Raw genomic sequence first — 8940 nt, forward strand, 5'->3', positions numbered from 1 at the left:
TAGATGATTGGGTCATGGCGGTTGAATCGTGGCGGCGAGATCATGGCGGAGCAGGCGCGGCATGGTCGGTGGAGCAAAGCTAGAACTAGTTTTGCAAGCTAGCGTGTATGGAGAGAAGGCTGGGCCTAGACCCTGTCAGGCCTGTTAGGCTTTGCGTGGGCTCCTCTTTGGATCTGCCTTGAACTAAATATGTTGGGCTAGGGTTTTTGCCCAGGCCCATCCCTATGTTAATTTTTTGTTTAATTACAATAATTTTCTGTAGGCCTTTTCTGGGGCAGTTTAGTGGATTTTTTCCAATCTAGTTTAGTATTGGGTCTTGGTCTTGTCGACATAAGTCTCAGTGTCTCTAGTTGTACACCAATTGAGGTCTCTAGGCTACTAGATTCATTGTTTCAGAGTTAGGTTAGGGGGCCGGATTCTTATATTTTATTTTGTTCTTCCAGCGCCTCCGGCGTAGTACTAAAGGGAGATCCCGCTATGTCTACGATGTTTTCAATGTCAAATGAATGACTTAGTTTTATGTACCACTGTGGGTACTAACACATCTTCTTCTTTGTCTAGATGGCAGCGGAATGGTATATAAGGGTCATTCTGGCTTTTGATCAATATATTGGCTACTGCTTTCTTCAAAAAAATAAGAATGAACGACTGATAACATTAAATATATATTTTTATTATTAAAAAAATGTTGATTATAAATATCAAAAGTTGATATTACCTAATAAGTGCTGGATCACTTCCACCGCCAGTGCATAGAAGAATTTTTAAATTAATTACTAAGAAAAAATAGAAAATTTACTAAGTGCTCATTATTTGATAAAAACAAGTGCTCATTGTCTATGTTGTCTTTCTAGTTTCTACCAATAATCTAAATTGTACAACTATAGAATGTATAAACCAAAATGTCAGTTGATTTGATATCTTAGTAGTTAGACAACACCTACTTTTCACCTAAATTGATATTGTCCGACTTAATCTAAACCTGTTTTATGTTTTTTCATAAAAAAACGATAAAAATAGAGAAACATTTCACGGTATCTTAAAATTGGAGACTTCTAACAAATCATTATCTACATCACTCATAAGCCAATTAGGTGATTCTTAGGACCAAAACACTAGTATCTCCCAAACAATAAATTATGTTGCTCAGCTAACAAAAACATTCCACTCTGAGAATGTATACATTTTTTTTTATAGTTAAAAAAATTTAGTTCTTAAACCGTAGAGCTAATCAAAGTTAACTGATTTGCCTTGATAAAAATGATGAAAAGGGTATACACTTATAGGCTGGCCTAAGCTGTTTGAGATTGGGTGCATGCATCCCCAGGGTGGCGAGGCCATTCCAGTACGTGAATCCCTATAAGAGGTTCTATTTAAAAGAAAATAATAATATTGATGTTTCTGTGTGGGTCTAATTAATCTGTTGCCACGTGATATAGAGTGACCGTTGGATACCGCCACCTAGGCAAGTGGGATTGGGTCCCCCACAGTTTACTACTTTTGCTGCTGCTAGTGCAAATTGTGGAGCAAAGCATTGGATTCCCTATACCTCTCTCTCTTCTTTTCATGGCTTTACTACTCCCATGCTCAAGAATTTGACTTCAATCATTTCGGCTTTAAAGGGAGATGTTTAGTACTCGGGGCATTGTTCCTTTGATGAGGCTTAAATTTTGGTTTAGAAACTATTGATGATTTGTATTTTGGGATCGTTTTATTTCTGTTTGGAAGAGGGGGGAAAAAGAATTTTACTTTGACATGATTAACATTCATTTCGGTCAAACAATTTAAATCAATAACATTATGTAATAATTTGCGAATCAATTTTGTTGTAATTTTTAGATCAGTGCATGCAAATACTTTTACAAAGAGTGCATAAGAATCTTAGTAGAACCTTTATCCGCTTCTAACAAAAGTACTTTCAAACGTAAATAGTTTTGTATGAGCAATTAAATGTTTTCTCGGTCATTTTGTGGTTTAAGGTTTATAAGAAATATAATTTGGACCCAAATGACTTGAATAAATTTGAATTTCTTGACCTCCGATCAATTTTGGAAATGAAAGTAACTGAGTTATGTGAGATATCAACATATTTTCAGTATGTTTCAAATTTCGATCTTCTAACTACTTGATCAACGAACAAATACATGGCATCCATATCTTCAACTATAGTGTGTATAACCTTAGGATTCAAAGTTCCAAACATATATGCATATGAAAATAGACTATAATTGGTGCCTAGTTAAGTCATATATACCAAAGAGACCATGCATGTCCAAGAGAATTTTGACAAAGCATTGGTATTGCTATCATACTATGAGCTATATGCAGATCACCTATTCAAGAAATCTTGCAATTCATGATTGTAGGGAAAGAAGCTTTATCATTGGGGTCCAAACCGCACGACCATTGAATCTCCTTTTAACTTTATCATTTTGTTTTGAGTAAAGAACAGTTAGTCTAAGAGAGCATATAGTAAGATAGTATGGGCAAAATGCATGCATTCCGATTGAAACATTTATGTACAAGGTTACAACTCTTAAATCGATATTGGTTTACTCTTGATGATTATAACTTGACTCTCAAAATACCTACCAAATAACATCTCTATGATGCAAAGAGGATACTGACATATATAAAGAGTACAATGGAGCATGGTAAATTCTTCAGGAGGGGTTGCTTTGACAAAGAAATGCTCAAAGAAATTCAAACTTACTTGCCACCTTAATCAGATTTTTAATTATTTTTTAATTAAGACATATAATTCGACCAACACAATTGATTATGAAGAACTCAATATCTCAGGTTGGCTTGGCCTATAGAACTAAAACTGAAAAATATATTCTTAGTTTCATTAAATATCTCATTTTCATATATATATATATATATATATATATATATATATGACTTTATTTTTTCAATTGATAAATTCCTTTCTCATATAGTCTACTATCACATTGTATGTATTCCATCTCAAAATGAAGATCTTGCTAAAAAAGAGTTTCACGCCAATAAACTTTTTATTTCCCACTCGTTTAACTGAATAGTCTCGCATTACTTTGGCATGATAACTAAATATAGTCTTGTAACGTCCCGAACCTAAATCCACGTGTTTACTAGTCATTTGGACGGTAAACGACCTTTACTTTCACTTTTACTTTCGGTTTAGTACTTTTAGTGGCCCTAAAAGTTGACTTTTTGTTCGGGTCAAAATTTGAGAAAATGTTCTTCTTGAAAGTTGTAGAGGACGTTAAACCGAGCACGTGCATATGTGGTACGTAAAAATCGGACTTCGTATGCGAGAGTTATGGCCAAAAATGTGAAAATTACTGTTTATGGTAAGTTGTATATATATATATGGAAATTTACTGTTGGTAGATTTCTATATTTGGAAACCTACCCAACCGGGTAAGTTCCCTCTTTCTCTCTCCCCGACTCTTTCTCCCCTCTCGGCCGGTTTCTTTCCCCCTCCCGTTTCTTCCTCCTCCGGCCGACCCAGGACACAATCCGGCCACCCCCAAGCTCGGTTTCTTCTCCTTGTCACGTCTGTGGAGGTATTTCACGACGATTTGCCCGGAAAACCTCGATTTGGAGCAGAGGAAGCTACGGTGGCAGTTGGGTGCTTTTGCCGATTTCCGGCGATTCCGGCCACCTCCGGTCCTCATTCCGGCGTCGAAGGTTCGGTTTTCATCACTGATCATTTCCCCTATGGCCTTGTATCACGATTTGTTGTGTAGATGCCGAATCGACGAATTGAAATTCTAGGGTTCTTGAGGATTTCTGGGTTTATGTTCATTGATCGATTTCGGCCATTTTTAATTGTTATTTGGGAATGTTGTAGTTGAGAAGTTGAATCAGTGTGTTGAGAAGGTGCTACTGTCAAATTTTGGTGGCCATCGGAGATGGTGGCGGCGGCGCCGCCACTGTGGGCGGCGGTAGCGGCGGCTAGGGTAGTTTATAAATTTCAATTTTTAGCTAGTTAAATTCTATAATTATCATAGAGCTTATATTTGAAGTTTGGTGAATTTTGGAGGAGTTTGGAATTGTTTGTGAATTTTCCAAGTTTGGAGTTTTGTGGTGGAATTATGGGAAATCTGGCCGTCGGATTTCCCTCGTTTTCATTATGGAATATGTAAATTGAGGAATTAGAATTGTGGAAGAGATTTGGGTTGAATTTGAGAAGTATTGGAAGATAGGGATTTTCGGATTTCGTTTAAGTTCGTAATTATTTTATCGGATTGCCGTTTACGGAAATATAATTGTGTACAGGGCAATGTCGCGAGCTACGGTTAGATGAAGGAACTCGTTTGCGTGGTTGCCAATAGTACTGTGAGTGGACGTTTGTTTCAAATAAGTGATGCATGCATTTATTTATTAAAGCTTGTCCTATTTTATTAACGTATTTTCCGAGCATATAAAGATAATTGTGAATTATCTCATGGAATTACTTTTAAATATTGTTTCTCATGAAGTATTTATGATTTATACCGGTTGAAAGTTTGGATATAAAGTTGTTATGCTCGGATTCGAATTTATAATTGATGTTGATTTTTCGACGAATGGTTTTAGATATGATTTTCGGATTTATACGATTTATTTTATTTATACTTGTCGATTTGAGATTTTAAGGGATTATCGACTTTTGTTTTGGCATTGGGAATGCCTTACTGATAATTTAAATTTACTTGTTAGCGTGTGGGACACGCGGTTATTTTATACGGCTTTATAAGTATTTCCGGGTACGGTTGGGAATCGTACCCGTGTTCTCTTTATATGTGGGACATGGGGAAGCTTTAAGGATTTATCGGTTTTTAAACCGCCATACCCAGGGTCGTTATATATATATTATATTACTGGCTAGCCTATTAGTACTCCTCCCTACTTACTATGTGTTTGTAGGTGAGTAGAGGAGAGCATGGGATGCTCTAGAGTGTGGGACACTCCGACCCGAGCCAATAAGGCTCCCTTCTTTTGTATGGTGAAACTTCTTCCCCATATTTTATTGTTGCTTGACTAGCGGGGCTAGTCCGATTTTCACTGTATCCAGCGGGGCTGGTCTTACTTTCTTGAGAAATGAGATTTCGGTTTTACGATATAGTTTTCGAATGTGGTGACTAGCGAGGCTGGTCGATTTATCGTTTGGAATTCTTGGATTTAAAGCTAAATGTATTTCTTTCTAATTGTTGCATGCATCGGTTATTAAAGAGAATAATTGTGGGAAAGTAGGAAATCATTTTTTTCCTTTAAATTGTTTATTTTTGTCCACTCACGCTAACGTTTTTCGTCTACTTTCCCCTGGGCCTTTCGGTTTCTAATGCCCAGTTTGCAGGCGAGTTAGTGGAGGTCGGGCGTACATGACATTTGAGGCATAGTTGTCACTACTTCCGCAGTGTAGGATCACTTGATCCTTTACTCTTCTGTTATATCCCTGTGTATAGTAGTACTGCTCTGATTAACTTTTGGGATTAGTATTTTTTGAGTTTTGTGTTTTGTGAAAGTGGAGTTGTTGGTAATTGGGAGCAGGGTGGCTCCAGGAGTATAAGGTTGGTTTGCTTGAGGTGTTTTGTGTGTTTTACAGGTTTTGGGTAGTCCATTTTAGAGGTGACTCTGCCGAATTTTTGGTAGAGTTATCCCTAAGGTGGGCCCCACAGGGCCACCTCGGATTTCAGGGTGAAATTCGGGGCGGGTCCTGTCAATTTGGTATCAGAGCATTAGGTTGTTAGGTTCTGTAGACTCGTTTCTATTCTGTTACCTTATATACTCGGTGTTGCCCAGTACCTCTCGAGTGATGGCCCGACTGCAGCGGTTCCCCATCGTGTGCTCTTCGGTGCTGTGGTATTCATCAAGTGTGTAAGGTACAAAGTCAGTTGGTTTTCTTCTGGTGCTATGCCTCTTGTACGCCGACCTCCTAGAGTTTTCTTTGCGTGTTCGATTGGTTAACTATCATGCGCCTATCCTTGGTGATGGTAGAGTAAAACTACTCTACAGTTTCGAGTTGTACTACGAAATGTGATTCGAGGAAAATGTTGTGGTTGTCTTTTCTTTGATGCCAACAAGTTTGTTGGGGCAGGGATTAAGGTGCGGAAACCGGAGTTCGAGTTTGTGTTTGAGTGTCTGAGACGAGCGACAATAGCTTTGGGCTGTCTCTAGATGATATGATTGCTTCGGGAATCAGGATTGTGGGTGGAAATGGACTTGGTAATAATGGTGGTTTTGACTTTGAACCAAGTTTCGGGAAAGGTGTTTTATGATGTGATTGGTTGTTAAGTAGCATTTGAAATATTATTGGAAGTTTTTGATGGTTCTTTGGGAACCTCAGTGTTGGAAACCATTTACAGAAAAAAAAAATTGAATAATTATTCTTGGTTGTTATGGCTAGAGGCTTTGTTTTCAAGTGACTTTGGTCACTGATGATGGCAAGTGAGAAGTGATGACAGTAATTGAGAGATATAAGTAGGATGAGATTTTTTTAGAAATTGTCATTTTGAGTCGTACCCTAACCAGGGTGTATGGGTATAGTTTTGCTCGGAATAAAAGAATTGATTTTGTCTTCCCGAGTATTGGATGATAACGAGCAGGGAGATTAACAAGAGTGGGTTTTTGCAGTTATGTGCTTGAAGTTCGAGAATCGGAAGAATGTTTAAGGTTTTATATTAGAGTTACGGTTTTGGTCGGTAAATAATTGGGAGAGTTGGAATCAACTCTTCGTATGTGATATCGTGCAAATGGGTGTCCTTGGTTATCCGCTTTTGAGTGAAACAGGTACACATAAGTTTGGGGAATAGCGGTAATGACCTTGTTGGGTGTCCATAGAAATTCGAACGGAATTACTATGTGATACAGAATCTGATTCGAATTTTGAATCATGGAGCCTTGAAGGTTGAATTGTGATAAACTCTTAGTGGAAGTTTGCCGGACGAATGGGTTGTGATATGATATTAGTGGATGGTGGAATAACTTTAAGGAATTAAGTTTTCAGTTGGCTCTGGAAATGTTTTAAGTTAAGGCTTGACCAAGACTCTTATTATCTTGGGTGGAAGGTATTGTAGTATGTTTTAAGTGACGTACTTCAGTGATGATTATTTGAGCAAATTGGATCATTATTGTGGTGGGACCACGTTCGGATCCGGATATCGATTGGTGTGACACAAGATGTTGGACGGGTGTCCCTTGTCTTATATTAAGGATTGTTCGGGAAAGAGCTTGTGAATTGTGTTAGCTACCCTGAGGAATTAGTTATTGCTTGAATTAAATATATTTAATGGATTCCTTTGGAGGGATTAAGCGAGTTTTGCCATTTTGGTGATCCTTAATTGAAAATGTATAAGAAGTTGGTACGAGTGAAATCCGGTCACCACTTGTCTAAAGGTAAGATGACTTGAAGAGGAAGTAGGAGTTGAGTTGGAATAAATTGATTGGGCTTATGCTCTATCATGGGTTCAATATATATTTAAGTACTACTTGTTGAGCTACTATGATTGAGTTATGTTATTGGAATAATTCTTAGTGAGAAGATTTGGAAAGTTTTTAGTGCAATTTTGGTTAGCACAGGGAAGTCATATGAATTCTTGTTGTAGCTGAAATTTTATAAGTTAAGCGTCGATTGAGGAGTGGATTCGTGGTTATCTTATCCTCTTTTCGGTAAGGACGATTGTTGTTTATCAGTTTTGGCCTTAAGTTAAATAAGAGGAGTACGTTGGCTATATTCTAGTACTTGCAAGTTCAACGTGGTTTGACATAACTGATTTCTATTGATTCTTGTAACATCTGACAATGAACTTCTTTGATATCATATTTTCCTATCTTGGGAAGTAGACTCCGTTTCTGTGGTACACAAAGTGTTATTTGTTTAATTAAGTGACTTTGTGAGTTTTTCTATTTGGGCACTTATTCGACTTTCTCTCCTGGTTGTTTTGAGCAAAAGAGTTTTTACGAATTTTTGCTTAGCAATGGCTAAGAGTTTTTGGTAATGCTTGAGGGCATATCTATACTTTAAAACTGTTGAGTCAACAAGGGATGCTGTGAATTTTGTTGGGATTGTTGCCTCTGACCAGATTCCAACTTGAGGATTTTTCCTTTTTAAATGTTGAATTTCTTTTCCTGTTGGACAAGATTTGGATCAGATTTGGAGAAATTTCAAGTGTTGTTTTGGGGTAGCTAAGTTAATTGTTTTGGACTTGTTGGTTAACAACGACTATTTTGTGGCATATTAGTAGCGGTTGGGTTACCCCCATGAACGCACGTACGAAGGGAAATGTATTAAGTATGGAATTGATATATTATCACAATATTATTGGAGAACGGGGTGGATCTTCACTGTATGACGTATTTGAAGAGGTTACGAATGCTACTATTTCGACCGAATGGTTTGTGATGTCAATACCATGTGCTATCTAATCTATAAGCATGTTTTGATTTGCTTGGGTAGTTGGGATTATAGGAAAAATCTTTGGGGTTGTCAAAGTAGTTGACTTGTGATTGTAAGAGAAAAATTTGACCAAGGATGAGTCGACAAGCTTCAAGGTTTTGAAAACATTGGATGAGATATTGTTTCGATTAGTCTTTTGTGGACTATGAAAAGAAGTTCATTCTGGTTGTGGGTTATATCGTTATTTCCACATCTTGGCTTTCTTGACGGGCGAGACGATTATTCCTTATGCAGTATTCAAGATTACAGTGACTGGTCATATTTCTGCTTGAGGACTGTTCTTTTTTATATGTCGATTCCCTTATTGTATTTGACCACCTCTTGGACTAGATCTAAAGTTAGTTTCTACATGAGTTGAGCAGACTTGCATATCGATCGTGCGATATCATCCCCACTTTGTTATGATCTGAGTACTACCTTCGTTGAGGATGTTGCATTGCAGATTAGTACATGTGTGCTACCTCTACTTTAACAGTATGAAATTTCGAGGACGAAATTGTTATAAGGAGGGGAGA

The sequence above is a fragment of the Rosa chinensis genome, chromosome 6 (assembly GCF_002994745.2).
Source record: "Rosa chinensis cultivar Old Blush chromosome 6, RchiOBHm-V2, whole genome shotgun sequence".
Classification (NCBI taxonomy): Eukaryota; Viridiplantae; Streptophyta; class Magnoliopsida; order Rosales; family Rosaceae; genus Rosa; species Rosa chinensis.